The sequence below is a fragment of the Jaculus jaculus genome, chromosome 5, assembly GCF_020740685.1.
Source record: "Jaculus jaculus isolate mJacJac1 chromosome 5, mJacJac1.mat.Y.cur, whole genome shotgun sequence".
NCBI classification, from domain to species: domain Eukaryota; kingdom Metazoa; phylum Chordata; class Mammalia; order Rodentia; family Dipodidae; genus Jaculus; species Jaculus jaculus.
In genome coordinates, this window is record NC_059106.1 from 6,120,187 (window position 1) to 6,141,443 (window position 21,257).

The following is a 21,257-nucleotide window of genomic DNA, read 5'->3' on the forward strand; positions in this document are numbered from 1 at the left end:
ACATTAGGGCTCAGGGCTTCCCTTGGGTAGATGATACAATCTAAACTGCACTTGAAAAGCATTTTTAGGGCTGGAGAGATGACTTAGTGGTTACGGCATTTGCCTGCAAAGCCAAAGGATCCCAGTTCGACTCTCCAGGATCCATGCAAGCCAGATGCACAAGGGGAAGCATACATCTGGAGTTCATTTACAGTGGCTGGAAGCCCTGGCATGCCCATTCTCTTTCTCTTTCTATCTCTCTCACTCCATCTTTCTCCCTCTCAAATAAATCAATATTTTTTTAAAAGCATTTTTAGAGCCAGGAGTGGTGGTGCATGCCTTTAATCCCAGCACCCGGGAGGCAGAGGCAGGAGGATTGACGTGAGTTCAAGGCCACCCTGAGGCTCCATGGTGAATTCCAGGTCAGCCTGGGCTAGAGTGAGACCCTACCTCAAAAGACCTAAAAAAAAAAAAAAAAAAAAAAAAAATTTTATTTTTTGAGTAAGACATTTCAAGAGTGACATATTGGAGTGTTTATTTGCCTGGGTAGCAAATTATGTCTTCAGGGATTGGCAGAAATCACTTCTCATAAATTGCTAATGTTTCTTTAAGAAGGTATCAAGGCCAGTATATGAATATGAGGACAGCCTAACTGACGTGGCTAGGCAAAAGGAGGACCTTCCTGTTTCTGAGTTCCTTTCTCCAAGCCTACTAAGCCCAAAATGAAGCCAGGTGTGGTGGCACGCACTTTGACCCCAGCGCCCGGGAGGCAGAGGTAGGAGGACCACCACAAGTTTCAAGCCAGCCTGGCAGAGACTGCAGAGGGAGCTCCGGGTCAGCCGGGCTAGAACGAGACCCTACCTCGAAAACACACAAACAAAACCAACTGATGTCTGCTCAGAGCAGCTCCAAATTCCAGAGGACAGAGCTTAGGCTTTGAAATAACAATCTAACCACAAACTCTGGCTCAAATCCCAATTCTAATATGCAAAGGCTGAGCACAAACTCAGACAAACTGTAACATCTCTGTGAACCTGCCACCACAGAGAGCTGTTTCTGAGCATTCAGACAGGCATGAAAAAACAAAAAACAAAACAAACAAAAAAAAAAAAAAACACCTAACCATCCTTTGGCAGAAAACTACTATTTTAATAATGTGCCTGCTAGTTCTAACACTACCACTTACTGCTAATAAAAGTAGAATTGGAGGGTCTGGACAGATAGCTTAATGGCTAAAGCACTTCAAAACCTGCGATGGACCCAGGTTCGATTCCATAGCACCCACGTAAGCCAGATGCACAAGGTGGAGCATACATCTGGAGTTTGTTTGCTGTGGCTGGAGGCCCTGGCATGCATGCACATGCTCTCCCTCTGTATCTCTCTCTCTGCTTCTTTCTCTTTCACTCTCAAATAAATAAATAAAAAGTAGAATTGGTTATAAAAATAACATAGCTCTGTGTTCTTACAGTTTTCCAGAAAAACAAATGCTTCATAATACAATTCTATTAACAGCTACCTTGTATTGCACAAGAACATTATTCAACATGGGTTTATTATCCCAATGACCTTGATGTTTTCCCTTTGAAAAGCAATGACTTTGGCAGGCATGGTGGCACACACCTTTAATCCCAACAACTTCTGGAGGCAGAGGTAGGAAGGAGGATTGCTGTGAGAATGAGGCCAGCCTGAGACTACATAGTGATTTACAGGTCAGTTTAGGCTACAGTGAAGACCATACCTCAAAAACACAAAATGCAAACAATAAAACTATTCTCATGTACCTTTTCCCCCCCCCTTCAAATAGGATCTCATGTAACTCAGGATGGTCTCAAACAAGCTAGTTATGTAGCCAAGGATGACCTTGAACTTGTGATCCTCCTGCTTCCAACTCTAGAGTACTGAGATAATAGGCACATGTCAATACAGTGGGTTATACAGTACTGGGGATCAAACTCACATGTTTGATGCATGTTAGGCAAGCACTCTAACAACTGAGCTACATTTTGAAATCCCTCAGTACAGTATTAAAAAGGCATTCTTAAACCAGGCGTGGTGGCATGCCAGGCCCTCCAGCCACTGTAAACAAACCCAGACACATGTACCAACTTGTGCATCTGGCTTACGGGGGACCTGGAGAATTGAACCTGGGTCCTTAGGCTTCACAGGCAAGGGCCTTAACTGCTAAGCCATCTCTTCAGCAAAATAAAATATTTTTTTAAAAAGCATTCTAGCCTGGTGTAGTGTAGACTCTACTTCAAAAAACCACACACACACACACACACACATGGGGCGGTGAGGGGGGGCAATCTTGGGCTGGAGAGATGGCTTAGTGGTTAAGATACTTGCCTGCAAAGCCTAAGATACATGTTTGACTCCCCAGATCCTAAGTACGCCAGATGCACAAGGTGACGCATGACTCTGGAGTTTAATTGCAGTGGCTGGAGGCCCTAGCACACCAATTCTTTCTTTCTCTCTCTTTCAAAGAAAAAAAAAAAGTATTCTTGCCAGGCTTGGTGGAGCATGCCTTTAATCCCAGTACTCAGGAGGCTGAGGTAGGAGGTTCACCAGAAGTTCTAGGCCTCAGGGATATGCAGAGTGAGTTCCATGTTAGACTGGGCTACAGTGAGACACTATCTTGTAAAAAAACAAAACAGAACAAACAAAACACAATGACATCCAACAAATCACACGATTTCCATCCACTCTCATATAGCAGAAAGAATACTGTACTGAATCTTGTAAGAGTTCTGTTCTACTACGATCTGCATTTGACTATGCACCTATACACTTAAACAAAAAAAAAAAATCTACACTTGCTAAATGACCATTTATTGTGGATGCCTTTATCTACATGGAGTACCAATCTGGCCAAACATTGCATTTTGAATGGTAATAATATTTAAAACGTCTAGAAAGATCTAGAAGCAGAAAAAAATTAGATTCACCTTTTGAAGACAAGCTTAAAATAGCTTTTTGGAGGACATGAGCTCATAAAGCTCTGGGAGGTGGGAGAAGGCAGAGGAACCAGGGTCTCTGCATGCTGTTCTGTGGTCACTGTCCAGAGGTGGGTTCAAGTCAAGTCTTCCACAGAAGGAACAGGCTGTTGTTTCCTTCATGACAATCAGTTGAAATTCAATTTAATAATTATGTTATGGGTACTGAAATGGCACCTGAGCTGTAATTCTGGCCTACTTATGAAACTATTCCAGGAAATAGTCAGATGAAAAACCCACAAACATTCTGGTAACTATTCCAAATAATGATTTCTATATTTTTGAAACTGTCACGTGGTAGCTCACGTCTATAATCACAGCTCTTGAGAAGTAGAGGCAGAGGGATCAGGAGTTCAAGGGTATGATTATCTACACAGTTGAGTTTGAGGCCAGCATGGAATACAAGACACCCTGTCTCAATTCAACTCCCACCCCAAAAGATGAAACTAATATAAACATACATGAATAGTCGTCCCACAGAATACAGATTTACATGTAGGCAAGTAACTTTACTGCCAAGCAAGTGTGAGGAGCTGGGTTTGGATCCCCAGCTCCCAGGTAACGGCTCAGGGGCCTGTGGCACGGTGGCTCACCTACAGCACCCGAGAGGTAGAGACAGGATCCCTGGGGCAAGGTAAGTAGCTACCTCGTTAAGTGCGCTGGCCAGCTCTAGGTTCAGTTAGGAGACAGGCCCCTGCCTCAGAAGATAAACATGCAGTGATTAAGACAGACACTTGAAGCCAGATGTAGAGGTAGGAGGATCACCGTGAGTTCCAGACCACCCTGAAACTACGTAGTCAATTCCAGGTCATCCTAGGCTACAGTGAGACCCTGCCTCAAAGAAACCAAAACAACAAACAAACAAACAAATCCCTGAAGTTAACCTCTGGTTGTGTAGCCATACATATGCCCATGAATATAAACATAAGCACACATAACACACACAAACTCAGAAATAAAAAAGCCCAAAACAAAAACAGCTATACCAGACTACAGAGATCACTTAGCAGTTAAGGCAAAGCCTAAGGCCCAGGTTCAATTCCCCAGGACCCACGTAAAGCCAGATGCACAAGGTGGCACGTGTGCCTGGAGTTCATATGCAATGGTTAGAGGCCTTGGCACACCCATTCTACCTGCCTCTTTCTCTCCTAAGTAAATAAATAAAACAAATTAAAACAGCTATACATTTTTCTACCAGCTTAATATAAACCATGAGATTACAGAATATACAACTTTTTGTGGCTTTCCTCTTCCTCCTCTTTCTATGTGACCTACAGCAAGGTGCCAGAATGTTCTAGGCCTTAGTTCCTTCATTTATAAAATGAGAACAAATTTCCCCTGCCTCCCCCATAAAGGGTTTGTGAAGCTCTGACAAAACGTCAAACACTAAGGTGAGAAACTCTGACAAATGGGTTTTTTTTGTAATAGTAGTACCATAGACAGAACACAGGGCCCTGAGCACGCCAGGCAAGGGCTCCACACTGAGCTTCTTGTCCAATCCCAGCACACAATTACTAATAAAACTCAAAGGGGTACAACAGTAATTTTCCTCCAGAACTTGATTCAGTATTATACTTATTTTCAAATCTGTGATGGGATTTTCAAGAAAATAGTATCAATATAAGACTTAGGTTAAAATGTTTTTAAAATATGAGGGCTGGAGAGATGGCTTACCAGTTATGGCGCTTGCTTGCGAAGCAGAAGGACCCAGGTTCGAATCCCCAGTACCCATGTAAGCCAGATGCACAAGATGGTGCATGTCTAGAGTTCATTTGCAATGGCTAGAGGCCCTGGCACACCCATTCACTCTATCTGCTTCTTTCAAAAATATTTGAAGGCCAAAAACACATGAATAAGGACTAGTAATTGATCAAAAACTGTATTAACTTCTGAATTAGTTAACTTCTCTGTCTTAAAAATTGAGTAGTTAGGCCAGACACATGCCTTTAAACCCAGCACTTGGGAGGCAGAGGTAGGAGGGTCACTGAGTTTGAGGCCACCCTGAGACTTCTTAGTAAATTCCAATTGAGCCTGAACTACAGAGAAAAACCCTACCTTGAAAAAGTACAAAAAAAAAAAAGAACTACCAGCAGGTGAGGCGGCTCATATTGTAACTCTGACCCCGGGAGGAGGCACAGATAAGAGGACTGCTACAAGTTGGAGGCCAACTCGGGCTATATAGTTAATTGCAGCTCAGTCTGAGCCAAAGTGAGATTCTGCTTCAAAACACCAACAAAACAAACAATGAAGTAATTTGGGAAGGTGGGGAGCCAGGCCTCATGGACCACCAGTGTAAAGAAGGGTAATGCTCGGCGCCATCTAGGTCACTCTAGTGGGCTGTGTTTTTCTAAGTCTCTTCATAGAGCTCAGGCTGGCCTCAAACTCACCATCTTTCTGCGTCAGCCTCCAGAGTGCTAGAATGACAAGCATGGGCCGTCACATGCAGCCACTCTCTAACCAGCTTATGGAAAACAAGTATGTCTCCACATTTAAGTGCTGGGCATAGAAACCAGGGCCTTGTATGCTAGGGATTTGGTCTACCACTGAGCACAATTCCTAGCCTCTTAAATCACTTAAAAAAACAAAAAGCAGTGACTTCAGCAACATGAGGACCACTTTGTGGAATTAGAGAAACACACATGAAGGGGTCTGGACACATAGTTCAGTGACAGAGTGCTTGCCTAGCATGTATAAGGCCCTGGGATTGATTCCCAGCACTGTGAAAAACAGAGAAACACACGTGTATGCCTACAATCCAAATCCAAACACAAGCCAAAACCACAAACAGAAACACAATTCTCTTCTAAAAATGTCCAAAGAAATACTCACTGAAAGCAGAAAGTTTGTATTCCCAGGGGAACAGCTACAATGGAGGAGGGGAGCTATTTTGTCTCTGGAATGAATTTTCTTCCTTCCAATTCCATCCCTTCTTCCTGTACCTAAGACAAAAATGCAGGTCCAGTGAACAAAGTCCAGGTAGTGTGGAGGTCAGATGCCAGTTGTTTTTTTTTTTAACCAGTTACAATTTAACATAGTAATTTCTGGAAAAACAAAACAGGTTCTCCTTCAAACCACTTCAAATGATAAACAGAGGCAACAGCAGCCCCATGCCCTGAATCATCTCACTCCACGCCTCATCACTCAGGGAGGACACCGGGGAGGAAAGACTGCATTAACTGTAAACATTAAGGTCCGATTTAAAACTTGCCCCGCCACCAATTGAGGTCAAAACTTGCTCAGGCCACGATCTATCGCTGCAAGGTTCTCTGCCGGTTTCAGAATACTCCCAGATCTGGACGACATGCCAAGGCCCCGAGGACAGCCCAGTCTCCGTACGCCAGAAGACGGTAAGTGCTGGTGGAGTCATTCATCTTCCTCGCAGTCTGGCATTAATCTCTTCACCAACTCTACCTTCTCTCCAGTAATAGAGAATTGGGCGATTCCCAAGGATGTAAACAGCGCACTCCAGGCCCCACCCACTCTATCTATCCCAGGAGAGGGCACTGAAAGAGGATAGGCCCGGAGGGATAAGGGTGAGGGAGCTCGGCAAGAGTCACATCAGGACAGGGCATGGAGGGAGGAGGGCAAGGGATGAAGGGCAAGACGCACGGCCCGGGGAGGGGAAGCAGAGAACGCAGAGCGTAAGGCGGGCGGGCGTAGGCAAGGGGACGACGCGAGGATGGGGTCCCGGGCGGGGGAAAGCGGCAGAGAGAAGAGTTCAACAGGACAAGGACTGGACAACCGAGCGCGACGAGCCCGGAGCGGGGAGCGCAGCGGGAAGAGGGGAAAGGCGAGGGGCAAGGACGGGGGCGCCGGGGGAGTCGGGGACCCGGCCGAGCGACGGGTAGAGCAGCCGGGCCCAGCGGCGGGGCTGGAATCCGGACGCCGGCCGGGGAGGGGGCGGCCGGCCGGGGCCGGGGCCGGGGCCGGGGCCGGGGCGGGGGCGGGGAGCCGCCAGGCGGCGCCGGAGACCACCAAACTTTACGCCGGCCGCAGACTGTTTCCCGCGGGGACCCCGCTGTCGCTGCAGCCTCGCCTCCCGCCCGGGACCGCGGCGACCGCCGCCCGCCCCGCTCCCCGGCCCGGCCCGGCCTCGGGACCCCTTACCCTCGGCGGGGACGCGCGGCCCGAGCCCCTCGCCCAGCGCCCCGGGGGATCCGCTCCGCACAGCTCCGTCCCGCCCGGGCCGAGCGGGCTCCGGGGTCGCGCGACGGCCGCCCGACGGAGGCCTGGCCCCGGCCGCCGGCTAGGAAGAGGGCGCGGCGCGGCCCGGGGCTCCCACCTTTCCTCCTGGCCCAGACGCGGCCGGGGCTGACGGGACCTCTGGCGCTCGGCCTCCTCTTCCCGCAGCTTCATGGAGCCATGTGCCTGCGTCGGGACTGCCGAGAGAAGCGGGCCGCCGCGCGTCCGCGGGCCGGGCGGCTGCAGCAGGCCAACGGCGGCGGGGTGGCGGCGGCCGGGCACAACTCGAGGGATTCCCCGGGCGGCTGGAGGGCTGAGCCGAGCCGGGACCCGAGTCCTCCAGATCCTATCCCGGCAGCCACCGGAGGCAGTGAGGTAATGGGGGAAGAATGTAGGGAGTCCTCCGGGGCGCCTCGGGCCCTCTAGCGCGCCGCGGGAGACCATAGAGCGCCCGGCCGGGGGAGCAACGCCCACCGGTCACGTGGGGCCGTCCGCGAGCCGCATTGGCTGCTGCCGAGCCCGGGCTGCCGGCCCCGGGCGGCGGGCGAAGCCGAGCGCCGCGGACCGCGCGAGCCGCCACGCCGGCCGGAGTCGCGGCCCCGGCGCGGGCAGCTCGGTCCTCGCCGCGGCGGGGGCGGCGCTCGGCTTCGCCGGCCAGCCCCGGTCCCGCTGCCTTCCCCGCGCGCCCACGCTCGCGCCCCTTCGCCTGACCCCGCGCCAACGTTGGAAAGCTGCCTGCGAGGGGCATCTTCAGTCCAGCGGAGGATCACAACGGGCCAGATACGCGGGGATGGTGCCTGGCTGGGTGCCAGGCGCTGGCACCTGCCCACTGGACAAGGGCAGGCTGACCTCGTGGGAGGTGGCTCAGGCTGCAACAACTCACGCCAGGAGTCCATTCACCCACCACCTGAAGCCCAGCCAGCGATGACCTCAGGGGGATGGCCACCGAACAGGATTATTCAATACGCCAATGCACATTCTTCAGCACAAGCAGGTCGACAACCTCAAAATATTTCTCAGGGGCTGGGGATATGGCTTAGTGGTTAAGGCACTTGCCTGAGAAGCCTAAGGACCCAGGTTCAGTTCTCCAAGATCACATAAGCCAGATGCACAAAGTGGCGCATGTATATGGAGCACCCATTCTCTTTATGTGCCCACCCTCTCAATTACATAAAATATTTCTCAAAAACAAATAGTAAGTGCTGGAGAGATTGCTCAGTGGTTAAAGGCACTCGATTGTAAAGCCCGAAAGCCTGCCAGTTTGGTTTGACTCCCCAGTAATGAAGTAAAGGCAGATGTACAATCTGGAGTTCATTTGCAGTACCAAGAGGCCCTAATGTGCCCATCTTCACTTTATATTTTTTTTATTTATTTATTTTATTTTATTTTGGTTTTTCGAGGTACGGTCTTATTCTAGCCCAGACTGACCTGGAATTTACTATGTAGTCTCAGAGTGGCCTTTAACTCTTGGTGCTCCTCCTACTTCTGCCTCCCGAGTACTGGGGTTGAAAGATGGAGAATGGACACACAACAGGGCCTCCAGCTGTTGCAAATGCACTCCAGAGCATGTGCCACCTTGTGCATCTGGCTTAAGTGAGATCAGGAAAATAGAACCTGGGTCCTTTGGCTTTGCAGGCAAGTGCCTTAATTGCTAATCATCTCTCAAACCCCAAATTACTTGTTCTAAAACAAGATTTGAGCCGCATGCCTTTAATCCCAGCACTCAGGAGGCAGAGGTAGGAGGATCATCTTGTGTGTTCAAGGCCACTCTGAGACAATATAGGGAATTCCAGATCAGCCTGGACTAGAGTGAAACCCTACCTTGAAAAACCAAAAAAAAATTTGAGGCCAGCCTGAGAGTAATTCCAGGTCAGCTCTGGGATAGAACAAGGCCCTACCTCAAAAAACGAAAAAAAAAATAATTAAAAAAAAAAAAACAGATGCTGGGCGTGGTGGTGCACACCTTTAATCCCAGCACTGGGGAGCCTGAGGTAGGAGGATCACCATGAGTTCGAGGCCACACTGAGACTACATAGTGAATTCCAGGTCAGCCTGAGCTATAGTGAGACTCTACCTCGAAAAAACAAAAAGACAAAAAAAAAAAATAATAATAAAACAAAAAGCCAGTTAAGGCTTTTGCCTGCAAAGTCTAAGGACCCAAGTTTGATTCCCCCAGGAACCACATAATGCCAGAAGTACAAAGTGGCACATGCACTTAGAAGCTAGACACGCTAGTATATCAATTCTCTTTCTATCTGCCCCTCTCTCAAAACAATAAATAAACCAAAGAAAAGTATCTAGTAAAAAAAATGTAAATCATATCTAATAGTGAAGTGTTCCAGAAAATCCCTTTCTGTGTGAAAATAGGCAATGTACAAAGGCATAATAAAATCTACTACCTCCGACTTTTAACATAATTATCTGTAGGTAACAAACCTGAGTCAATTGATGCCTTTGGGATCAAAAGGCTCAGATAGGACCCAGCAAAAGATGAGAAAGAAGAAAGAGACACCTACCAGGTGTCAGAGCTGCAGCCTCTCTTGGACCTCTTGCAGCTGCTCTTTGACCTCTTGACACAGAGGCAATTAACATACGGTTTTAGTGAGGTAGGCACCAGGCACAGAGGCCTTATCGGAGCAGGCGGCAAACACAGAGGCATTGTCATAAGGCCCTGGTGAAGCTGACTTTAGGCATGTAGGCATTGTCAAGAAAGTTTTTTATTCTGAATATAAGCTTGTGTCTGCCTGAATAAATCAGCCTTGATCAGAACTTGTCTTCGCTCCATTCCTTGTGTTCTTGTCTCAGATCCATTCCCACTCCCTCCTTCCGGTCTGTTTCGACTCGTGCTGGAGGCCAGCACACCAGGAGGTGAACTTTTTTAAATGGTTGTTTATAACAATTTTTATAATTCCTGTCACAGATTTGATATGCTTGTTGCTGTTGAGGCCATATTTGCCAATGTCTAACCTTGTCTGAAAAACTGCAAATTAGATGATCTTGTGGCCTAGAGCCAGAGGCAGGAGGAAGAAAGCCAGAGACAAGGTTGTTTTTTTTTTTTTCTTTTCCCCCTTCTGAATTAGAAAACCAAATCCTGACTTAAAATAATCAAAATAAATTCCACATAGTGAAGGTCTTTCCAGCTGACTGTCTTAAAACATGACATCTATACCGGGTGTGGTGGCACATGCCTTTAATCCCAGCACTGAGGAGGAGGAGGCAGGAGGATCGCTTGAATTAATTTACACTGAGACTCCGGCTCTGTTAGCTGATTTTATGGTTTACTGGATGTTTGACCACTGATACTTATTTTTGGTTTCAAGGTAGGGTTTCACTCTAGCAAATAAAATGAAGTTTTTTTTTTTTTAAAAAAAAGGTGTTGGGGCTGGAGAGATGGCTTAGCGGTTAAGCGCTTGCCTGTGAAGCCTAAGGACCCCGGTTCAAGGCTCGGTTCCCCTTGTCCCACATTAGCCAGATGCACAAGGGGGCGCATGCATCTGTAGTTCGTTTGCAGAGGCTGGAAGCCCTGGCGCGCCCATTCTCTCTCTCTCTCTCTCTCTCTCTGTCTTTCTCTGTGTCTGTCGCTCTCAAATAAATAAATAATTTTTAAAAAAGGTATTGTATTACAGGAATTGAAAAAATTGACTATATAATAAATGAAGCCTGAAGTAGTGGTGTCCTCCTTTAATCCCAGCACTTGGGAGGCAGAGGTAGGAGGATCACTGTGAGCTCAAGGCCTCCCTGAGATTACATAGTGAATTCCAGGTCAGCCTGGGCTGGAGCAAGAGAATTTAAACCAGGTGTAGTGGTGTACACTTTTTTATTTTACTTTGAGATACGCAGAGAGAAAGAATCGGCAAGGCCTCCAGCCACTGCAAATGAACTCCAGACACATGTGCTACTTTGTGCATCTGGCTTACATGGGTACAGGGGAATCGAACCTGGGCCTTTTGGCTTCACAGGCAAATGCCTTAACCACTAAGTAATCTCTCCAGCCCATGGAGTACACTTTTAATCCTAGCACTTGGGAGGCAGAGGTAGGAGGATCACTGTGAATTCAACACCAGACTGTGACTACAGAGTGAGTTAGATCAGCATGGGCTAGAGTGAGACCCTACCTCAAAAAAAAAAAAAAAAATTAAAAATGTGACTCTCAGCCTGGAGAAATGGCTCAGTGGTTAAGACACTTCATTGCAAAGCCAAACAACCTGGATTTGACTCCCCAATATCCACATAAAGCTGGATGCACAAAGTGGCACATGTATCTGGTGCCCATTCTCCCTCCCTCCCTCCCTCTCCTCCCTCTCTCTCTCCTTGCAAATAAATTTTAAAAAATATTTTGGGCTGGAGGGATGGCTTAGTGGTTAAGGTGTTTGCCTGCAAAGCCAAAGGACCCAGGTTCTATTCCCCAGGACCCACGTTAGCCAGATGCACAAGGGGCCACATGTGTCTGGAATTCATTTGCAGCGGTTGAAGTCCTGGTGCACCCATTCTCATTCATTCTCTCTCTCTTTCTCTTTCTCTGTCAAATAAATAAGCATAAAAAATATTTTTAGTGCTGGCTTCGGTAGCACATACACTAAAATTGGAACAATACAGAAGTAGTATGGCCCCTGCACAAGGATGACATGCAAATTTATAAAGTGTTCCATAGTTTTACCTTTGTGTAATAAAAATCTGTTTAAAGTTTAAAAGATGTTTTTAAAAAAAATGTTACTCTGGCTGTGACCCGTCAGGACCCTTGTGTGTCTTGCTTCAACAGTACAGAACAGAATAGACCCGGGGACTTCCTTTTTTTTTTTTTTTTTTTTTTAACTTTCCAACTGTTTTCTAGTCTCTTCAGTCACACATCTGGGACCATCTCCTCACCGTCTGCACACAGGACCAGCCAGAACCTTCTAACTCCTTATTGCAGGACCAGCCATGACCTCCCATATTTGTCAGAATTATTCCACTGAGATGGAGACTGCCATCAACTGCCTGGCCAACTTGCACCTGCAGGCCCTCCTACACCTCCCTCTCTCTGGGCCACTATTTCGACCTGGACAATGTGGGTCTGCAGAGTGTGGGTCACTTCTTCCTATAGTTGGCAGAGGCAAGATGCAAAGCCAGCTGGGCTTGCTGGCACACGCCTTTCATCCCAGCACTTGGAAGGCAAAGATAGGAGGATCACAGTGAGTTCAAGGCTACCCTAAGACTACATAGTGAATTCCAGGTTAGCCTGGGCTAAAGCAAGATCATACCTCAAAAAAAAAAAAAAAAACACAAAAAAGTTTATTTTGGGCTGGAGAGATGGCTTAGCAGTTAAGGTGCTTGCCTATTAAGCTTAAGGACCCATGTTTGATTCTCCAGATCCCAGTTAAGCCAGACACGTAAGGGTGAGGCAAGCATAAAGGCACACATGCCCACCCGGGTGGCGCAAGTGTCTGAAGTTCAATTACAATGGCTGAGGCCCTGGCGTACCAATTCTCTCTCCCTCTTTCCCATTAAAAAAAAAAAAAAAAAAAAAGGAGCCGGGCGTGGTGGCGCACATCTTTAATCCCAGCACTTGGGAGGCAGAGGTAGGAGGATCGCTGTGAGTTCGAGGCCACCCTGAGACTACATAGTTAACATAGTTTATTCCAGGTCAGCCTGGGCCAGAGTGAGACCCTACCTCGAAAAAAAACCGAAAAAAAAAAAAAGGCCAGTCTGTTAGGCCTCCCTCAAAAAAAAAAAAAAAAAGTTTACTTCGAGGAATTGGTCACTCAGAAGTCACAAATCTAAAACAATGTAAACCTGAAATAAGCAAATGGAGGGGGAAAAAACACCCTGGGGCAGGCATGTTACCACTAGAGGGCGCCTTGGCCTGGGCATACCACTGCTCCTTGAAGTGGCCTATCATTACAGAAAGTAGGAAGAAATGCCCTACTCCTCTCTTCTGACCTTCCCCTCTTCTCCTATAGCCACCCACTGTAGAGCTTAAAAGGAGCAGAGGCAAGTGAGTCAGGATTGTAGCCCATACCCAGTGGCAAGTTAAGAACACTAGGATTGGCCTAAAAAGAATAGGTGAGTAAGGCCACAGCCAATGCAAGGTCTAACTGAGGTGAGTTTGCTTGTGTTCTGCTGGGCCAGGGCCAGACACACCTCCATCGGGATTTGGTGGAAACCTTAGAAGTTCTGGGCTTTCTTCCAATAACACTAAAAGCCCTCACTGTCCCTGGACTGTCTGGCAGCTTGCAGCTTATAGAGCTTTTGAACTTCTGGCTCCTAAAGCTGCAGCTATGGGGACACAGTAGGGAAGGAAAAATCCTGGGTCAGCAATGCTTTCCTCCTTGGCCCACTCTGCAATCAGTGGGCCGCGGGCCAACAGCTAATGTCTTACAGCTGTTGCAAAGACTCTTAGGACAGTGAGGTTGTGTTTCTCAGAGGGAAATGCAGGTGACACCCCAGTACCTTGTTTCCTGAGTATCCTGCTAAAAGACACTGGTATGTAAACATAATGGGGCAATGAAACTTAATAAACAACTTGCCTCAAAGCCAGACGTGGTGGCGCTCACCTTTAATCCCAGCACTTGGGAAGCAGAAGTAGGAGGGTCACTGTGAGTTCGAGGCCACCCTGAGACTACACAGTTAATTCCAGGTCAGCCTGGACCAGAATGAGATCCTACCTCGGGGGTGGGGTGGGGGGTAGAAAAAAAACTTGCCTGAAACTACAAAAAGTCTGGGGGCATAGCTCAGTGGTAGAAGTGCTTCCCTTGCCTGTGTGGGGCCTGTGGAGACATTTGATCTCCAGCACTTCCAAGGATCTGAACACCCAGAGAGAAGATCAGAAAGTACAAACCACAGCACTGTTGACTACAGATGACAGCCTGGTGGGGCTTCCCAGGGACAGCAGTAGGCAAGCACTTGAATGGTTATTACTGACCAGACACTGAGCAAAAGAACCCCTCAAAGCTGAGAGCCTGGTGTGGTGGTGCATACTTTTAATTCCAGCTCTCCCCAGGCACAGGTAGGAGAATCCAGGTCAGTCTGGAGCTAGACCCTATCTCAAACTCCCTTCCCAAAAGAAAACAAAAACAAGAAAAAGCTGGGGAGATGGCTCATTGGGCCAGGAGCTTGCTGTTCAGCTACAAGGACCAGAGTTCTGATTCCAGCAGCCATGAGAAAGGCGGGTTTAGTGGTGTGTGCCTGTGATCCCAGCCCTGGTGATTCAGGTACAGAAGGGCCCATGGCTTGCCAACTACCTATGTAGCCACATTTGTGAGAGAGAAGAAAATAAGGTGGCAAGTGACTGAGGTAATCACACTTGCACCCATCTTGCTACTAACCTACAAAGCTGTAGGAAGGAGGCTCCAGGGAGCAGAGACAGAAGGCCTAATAGCCAAGAGCAACGTTTCTGCTCAGAACTGGTGACAGGAGTGAACATAGCTAGGCTCACTATTCCACCTGGCTGGATGTGAATATGGCTGGCTTTTCTGGTCTTCAAGTGCTGATATATATACATACATACATACATATATATATATATATATATATATATATATATATATATATATACACACACACACACACACATACACACACACATATACATACATACATACACATACATACATATACATATATATATATATATATGTAATATGTATAACTTTTTACTTTTTTGGTTGTTTTTTTGAGGTAGGGTTTCATTCTAGTCCATACTGACCTGGAATTCATTCTGTAGTCTCAGGGTGGCCTCGAACTCATGAGATGAGCCTCCTACCTCTGCCTCCTGAGTGCCGGGATTAAAGGCGTGAGCCACCATGCCCAGATTTAAATTTTTATTTATTTTATGTATTTGAGAGAGAGAGAAAGAGGCAGATAGAGAGAGAGTGGATGCACCAAGGCCTTCAGCCTCTACAGACAAACTCCAGAAGCATGTGTCACTTTGTGCATCTGGCTGGGCATCTGTGCATGTGGGTCCTAGGAAATGGAACCTGGGTCCTTAAGCTTTGTAGGCAAGCCCCTTAACCTCTAAGCCATCTCTGCAGCCTTTTTTAAAAATTTTTTTATTTCAGAGAGAAAGAGATAGAGAGAGAAAAATATGAGCACACCAGAGCCTGTAGCTGCTGCAGACTCCACGTGCATGCATCAGCTTATGCATCTGGCTTAAGTGGGTCGTGGGGAACCAAACCTGGGTCCTTTGGCTTTGCAGGCAACCACCTTAACCACGAGGCCATTTCTCAAGCCCTGTTGAGATAGTTTTATTATTATTATTATTTATTTGAGAGACAGAGATGCAGACACACAGAGAGTGGGGGGGAGAGAATTGGCACACCAGGGCCTCTAGTCACCACAAACACACACCAGATGCATATGCCACCTTGTTCATCTGGCTTACATGGTTCTGGGGGATTGAACCTGGGTCCTTTCTTTTTTTTCCATAAAATATTTAATAATTTGATCTCAGCCCAAAGTTTGGCTTTATAAACATAGAAAATACACTTGTAATATGTTTTCTTCATGATTTATATGAGTGATTACAACAGGTGGCTTTACAGCTTTAGGACTAATAAATTAACGTAACATTAGAGCCGAGTGTATTAACATCAGTTTAATGCTCAGTGTCAAATACTGCTAATTCATAAAAAGCAATAGCTAGTAGTAGTGAATCATACAGTTCTTCAGTCCTCTGTGCATCTGCAGAAGACATCTGTCTACAGTGCACTATTTTATCTGGTGGGAAGAACATCCGAGGCTCGGCCTTCAGTACAGACTCAGAGAGGAGCTGATTCACTATTTCTTTCCCGCTTGTCCTAGTATCACCAATCATCAGGCTAAAGTGCTTGCCCACAGTATTTCTGTTCATGCTCAGCACCTGATGCTGGCCATCCTGGGCAAAAGTTGTATTTAATAAGGCATACAGCATGGCTTCTGTGATATGAAAATGTAACAGTATAGGAAACAGAGATGACTTCTGAATGGAAAGTCCTGATTTTTCCAGAACATAGAAATCTGCTCCAGGCATCTTTGAAATGATGGAAGAAATCTCTTCCAAGTAGACTGATGATGTGTATGTTTTATTCAGTAATTTCCAACACTCAATTTCTGCCAATCCAGCACTGTCAATTTATGATCAAGGTGAGCCCATGCAATTCTCTGAGTGCCAAAAACAATAGATACGATACTATTAACTGCCTTATGTCTCTTTCTTTCTAAATCTGGTTTGATGAACTTCCCCAGCAGCCAGTTTTCCTGTGATTTTCTTTTTTCCCTTCCAGTCTCTGGACAGAGAATGGTGTTACAAACTTCAAGAGCAGTTTTGTATTGGAACAAGGACACATTTATCAAACTTTCCAAATTTTCAAATGGCCTAATTTTTTTCTGCGTTCTACAATATTGATGGACTTTCTCCCATGAAGCAATTTTAAAGTTTTGAGTTCTTTACTAGATGCTGTGTTCAGTACGTGCAAGATGGCAGTCTGCTGTTCTGAAGAGAAGAGCTTGTTGAGTGCACTTCCGGATTTTTTTGCAGTCTCATCACAGACATCAACACTGGGAATCATTTTATCAAGTGTAGTGGATTTTTTCTGACAGTAGATATTACTTCGGGCCTGAGGCAGGCATGAGTCCAACACTGGAAAGCATGCAGCCCTCCCTCCCTCCTTGATGAGACACGTGCGACCCATCTTCCAAGCCATTATCTATTATTTCTCATGGTCCCATCTTCCTCCACCAACTTCCGGCTCCTGGGTCCTTTCTTTGTAGACAAGTGCCTTAACTGCTACCTTTCTAGCCCATTTTTAATTTACTTTTATTTACTTGGTGGGGTGGGAAAAGGTAGACTGAGCGAGAGTCACTGAGATATTTTTGGTTGTGGATGGCACAATAGTTCAGTTTCTTCCAGTTGCCAATTTAGACATGAGAGCTCTACGCCAGATCCCTGTCTCTCATGGGATGAGAGAGAACGTAACTTAAACCCCCTTAAATTGTCAGCCATGTCCAAAGAATTTTTTGTTTATTATTTATTTATTTGACAGTGACAGACAGAGAGAGAAAGAGGCAGAGAGAGAGAGAGAGAGAGAGAGAGAAAGACAGAATGGGCGCACCAGGGCCTCCAGCCACTGCAAACAAACTCCAGACACATGCGCCCCCTTATGCATCTGACTAACATGGGTCCTGGGGAATGAAGCCTTGACCAGGGTCCTTAGTCTTCACAGACAAGCGCTTAACTGCTAAGCCATCTCTCCAGCCCCAAAGAATTTTATTTTTCTCATTGAAAGTTTGGAGAAAGGAAGCCCCCCCCCCCAAGCAATATTACAAAAAGCATGAAATAAGAATCTTATGCAAATGAAGTATTTTTTGTTTGTTTGTTTGTTATAATTTTGGAGCTGAGCGTGGCACAAGCCTTTTTACCTTTTTAATCCCAGCACTTGGGAGATAGAGGTAGGAGGATCGCATGAGTTCTAGGCCACCCTGAGGCTACATAGTGAATTCCAGGTCAGCCTGGACTACAGTGAAACCATACCTTGAAAAACAAAAAAACAACAAAAAAAATTGCGGGGCTAGAGAGATGGCTTAGCAGTTAAGGAACATGCCTGCGAAGCTAAAAATCCAGGTTCAATTCTCCAGGTCCCATGTAAGCCAGATGTACATGATGGCACCTATGTCTGGAGTTTCTTTGCAGTGGCTGGAAATCCTGGCACACCTATTCTCTCTCTCTCTGTCTCTCTCTCTCTCTCTCTCTCTCTCTGTTTCTGTTTCTAATAAATAAATAAAAATGTTTGAATTTATTTGTAAGCAGAGAAAGCACAACAGAGAGAAAGAATGGACACATCAGGGCGTCTACCTGCTGTAAACGAACTCGAGATACATGTGCCACTTGATGCATCTGGCTTTATGTGGTTACTGGGAAATCAAACCTGGGCTGTTAGGCTTTGCAAGCAAGTACCTAAATGGCTGAGCCACCACTCCAGCCCACAAATGAAAATTTGATTAAAACACATTAAGATTTCACAACAGCTCAAGAATCTTTAATTCAACATTTGCAATCACATTCCTCTTCTTGACAAAGGAAAACAGAATTGACAAAGGAGATTGCCATATTTTCTGTGCTTTGCTTCGGGATAAGAAGCTCTCCTACAGGCCATGTATCATATATGCTGTCCATATTTCCCCCTGCAATTATAAGAGGCATCACAACTGCTGGGCATGGTGGTACACGCCTTTAATCCCAGCACTCAGGAGGCAGAGGTAGGAGGAGTTCAAGGCTACCATGAGACTACAGAGTGAATTTCAGGTCAGCCTGAGATAGAGTGAGACCCTACCTTGAAAACCCAAAAATAAATAAAGGGCATAACAAGAACAAGCTTGTTAAATAAAGTGTTATAGCCAAGAGGGGTTACAATAACCAAGACTGGGAACCATCTGTGAGAGGCAGGGGTCGAGTCTGTAGTCCAAGTGCAATGGCTGCGATGGGCCCTCCCAGCATTCTTTGGTCTGGCTAGTGCCTTAGCTCTCAACTGCCATAAGGTGTGGGTTCCTAGTAGCTCTAAAGGCTTTCTCCATGACAAGTGCCTCATATGGAAACACAGTAACCTTATTACCAGGTCACCCTATTTCTTTATATCATATTCTTTTCTGTCTTATTTCAGCAGTATCTGTGATCTTGCTACCTACAATGTCTCAGCAGAGTGATGAGGAGACAACAGAGCACAGCCCTGTGCACAGATTCTCCAGTAAAGACTCCATCATATATGGCTCAATACAAAGTCATAAGGTCCGTAGGGTTGGTTGCCTGTGCCCAGATAAAGCTGGCTTAGCATTGTCTTACAGGTGCATCGGTGGCCTTGAGAGTGCTAGTGAAGGGATCATGGGAGGCCCACATCATTGCATTTGAAATGAACATCATGAAAACAGTCCAGCACTCAGCTGTCAGGTGACCATCACAGTGTTGCTAAAGGGTCTGGAATGAGCCCAAATCATTGTATCTGAAGTGAATATAACAGTCAGGCATCAGGTGACCATTAGGTGTTGCTGAAGGGGCTAGAGCAGGCCCACATCATTGTACCCGAAGTGAATATAAGTCAGGCATCAGGTGACCATTTAGGTGTTGCTGAAGGGGCTGGAGCAGGCCCACATTATTGTATCTGAAGTGATTATAACACTCAGGCATCAGGTGACCATCAAAGTGTGCCTGGAGCGACCCCACATCATTGTATCTGAAGTGAATATAACACCCATCAGGTGGCCATGTGGCTTAAGTAGTCCCACTTGATTGAATCTCAAGTGAACATCATGAAAACCACTGACCACGCACTTATCAGGTGCCATGAAAGTGCTGGTGAACGCGTATTCATGCAACTCTCACTTTTGGTTAGAGCAGCTTCTCTTTTCAGATGGCAGTGAGCTCTGGGATGACTCAGAAGGCATTACTGTGCTGAGAAGACATGACAGAGGAGTGCTCAGCCCTGAAACATCTCTATCAGAACTTCCAAGGGTCCATTGGAGAAAAGGTGGCAGAAAGAATGCAAGAGACAAAGGCAGTGTAGGACTGCTTACAGTGCAATCATGCAGATACAAAATGGCCTGGATATCCATGACCTCACAGTGCCTTGACACTTCCTACACAAAGAGAGACTGATTGAGATGGGGAGGGGATATGATAGGCCATGGAATTGTGAAGGGGAAAGTGAGGATGCAGGAATTTATCATGGTTTATTGTCTATAATTATGAAAGCTGTCAATAATATAATATAAAATAATAATAATTTAAAAAAAGAAAATGCTGATGCAGGAGCCAGAGCAGGCCCACATGATTACATCTTAGGTTGACATCATGAAAACGGTCAACCACTGGAACAATATCTCTCTGATACAAGACATCAAACAGAAGATATCATCTATGTGATTATGGAAACAGCTGGTGGACAAAACCTACTACAGAACATCAATGAGCTTGCACTGCCTGGGAGTGGATGAAGTCTGCACAGTATTTAAACAAGTTCTTGGAACCACAACTTATTGTCACAACTGAGATATAGTTCACAGGGACCTAAAACCAGACAATATCATGGCTGATAACACTGGCAATGTTAAAATGATTGACTACTGCATGGGCACTAAAGTTATGCCAGGGAAAGTACTTGGCAAGCTCTGTGGCATTTACCAATATAGTGCCCCTAAACTATTTCTATCAATTGTGTGATGTTCTCAAAACAGACATGTGGAATATGGGCATTCTGCTTTACTTATGGTTGTGAAGGCTCTCCCATTTGAAGATTGCAGGAGCTTGAGGAATAGATGGTGTAATGTAGGTGTGCCATGCCCTACCACCTTTCAAAATCACTATAGAACATGAATAGAACATGACCAGTTTCTTAATAACCATCAACCTGCAGAATAAGCCCACAGTGAGGAACAGAATATCATGGGCGCCTATTATCTTTGCCAAGGTGAGGATGATTCAATGAGTCATTGTGATGACTCGGTCTTCAGCTACCCACATCTAGATATCATGGCAGTCATAGAAGACATTGAATTTGACCCTTAAGACATCCAGCACCCTTTGCTGCAAAGGAAATATAATGAGACCATGGCCATAGACACTGTACTTCAAAGTCAATCAATACAGGGATGGCCCAGGACCCTAGCCAATCAAGTGAATCCAGAGGTGACACTGTGCCCCTCTATCGAAAATCCTGCCATGTTATCTCTGCCACTCATTTGAACAAAGAGTGAGTCTGTCCTTCAGAGCTTTACTGCCTCATTTGCACTGGCACATGATCGACTGCCTGAGGACAGGCCACAGTCAAGACAAATGGACAGAAAAAGAGTTACCATGCCATGCTTTTCATTTCCTGCTGCTTACTGGAGAAGACATCCACTCTAGGCACAGCACTACAATTCCCAGGACTGATCTTGGGTTCTGCTGAGTACCAGTGGAGGGGACTCAGAGAAAACCACATTCCCACAGAGCACTTCATCAGAAGGGAACCATCTCCATGAAGAACCACCCAAAATTTGACTACAGCCTTTCCCTGGGGTGGGCACAGGCACAGGTGCTGGAAGCAATGGCCCAGGAGGATAGCTAACAGTGTGCTGAGATTCTGCTGCTGTCTCCAGTGAAGAAGACACCCCTCCTAC

The 21,257-nt window shown here is 46.3% G+C and overlaps 1 protein-coding gene, 1 non-coding gene and 1 pseudogene across 4 annotated transcripts in view; 1 reads left to right on the top strand and 2 right to left on the bottom strand.

Moving 5' to 3' along the window:
• Positions 1–7,566, bottom strand: part of Ammecr1l (AMMECR1 like) — a 33,555-nt gene extending 25,989 nt beyond the window's left edge. Inside the window, exons 1-2 of one of the 3 annotated variants that reach the window (XM_045149633.1) lie at positions 7,255–7,566; positions 5,802–5,911 (exon numbers count right to left, since the gene is read on the bottom strand). The gene's annotated coding sequence lies outside the window, so the exon portion shown is untranslated. Of the gene's footprint in view, positions 1–5,801; positions 5,912–7,079; positions 7,100–7,254 lie in introns of those variants that run through there. The other 2 variants (XM_045149630.1, XM_045149631.1) reach the window with 2 other exon arrangements.
• A 4,140-nt stretch (positions 7,567–11,706) lies between these two features.
• Positions 11,707–11,809, top strand: LOC123461163. Its single transcript, XR_006637477.1, has one exon. It is a non-coding gene; the product is annotated as a U6 spliceosomal RNA (small nuclear RNA).
• A 3,814-nt stretch (positions 11,810–15,623) lies between these two features.
• On the bottom strand, positions 15,624–17,228 carry LOC101598128 (annotated as a pseudogene).
• Positions 17,229–21,257: the final 4,029 nt, after the last annotated feature.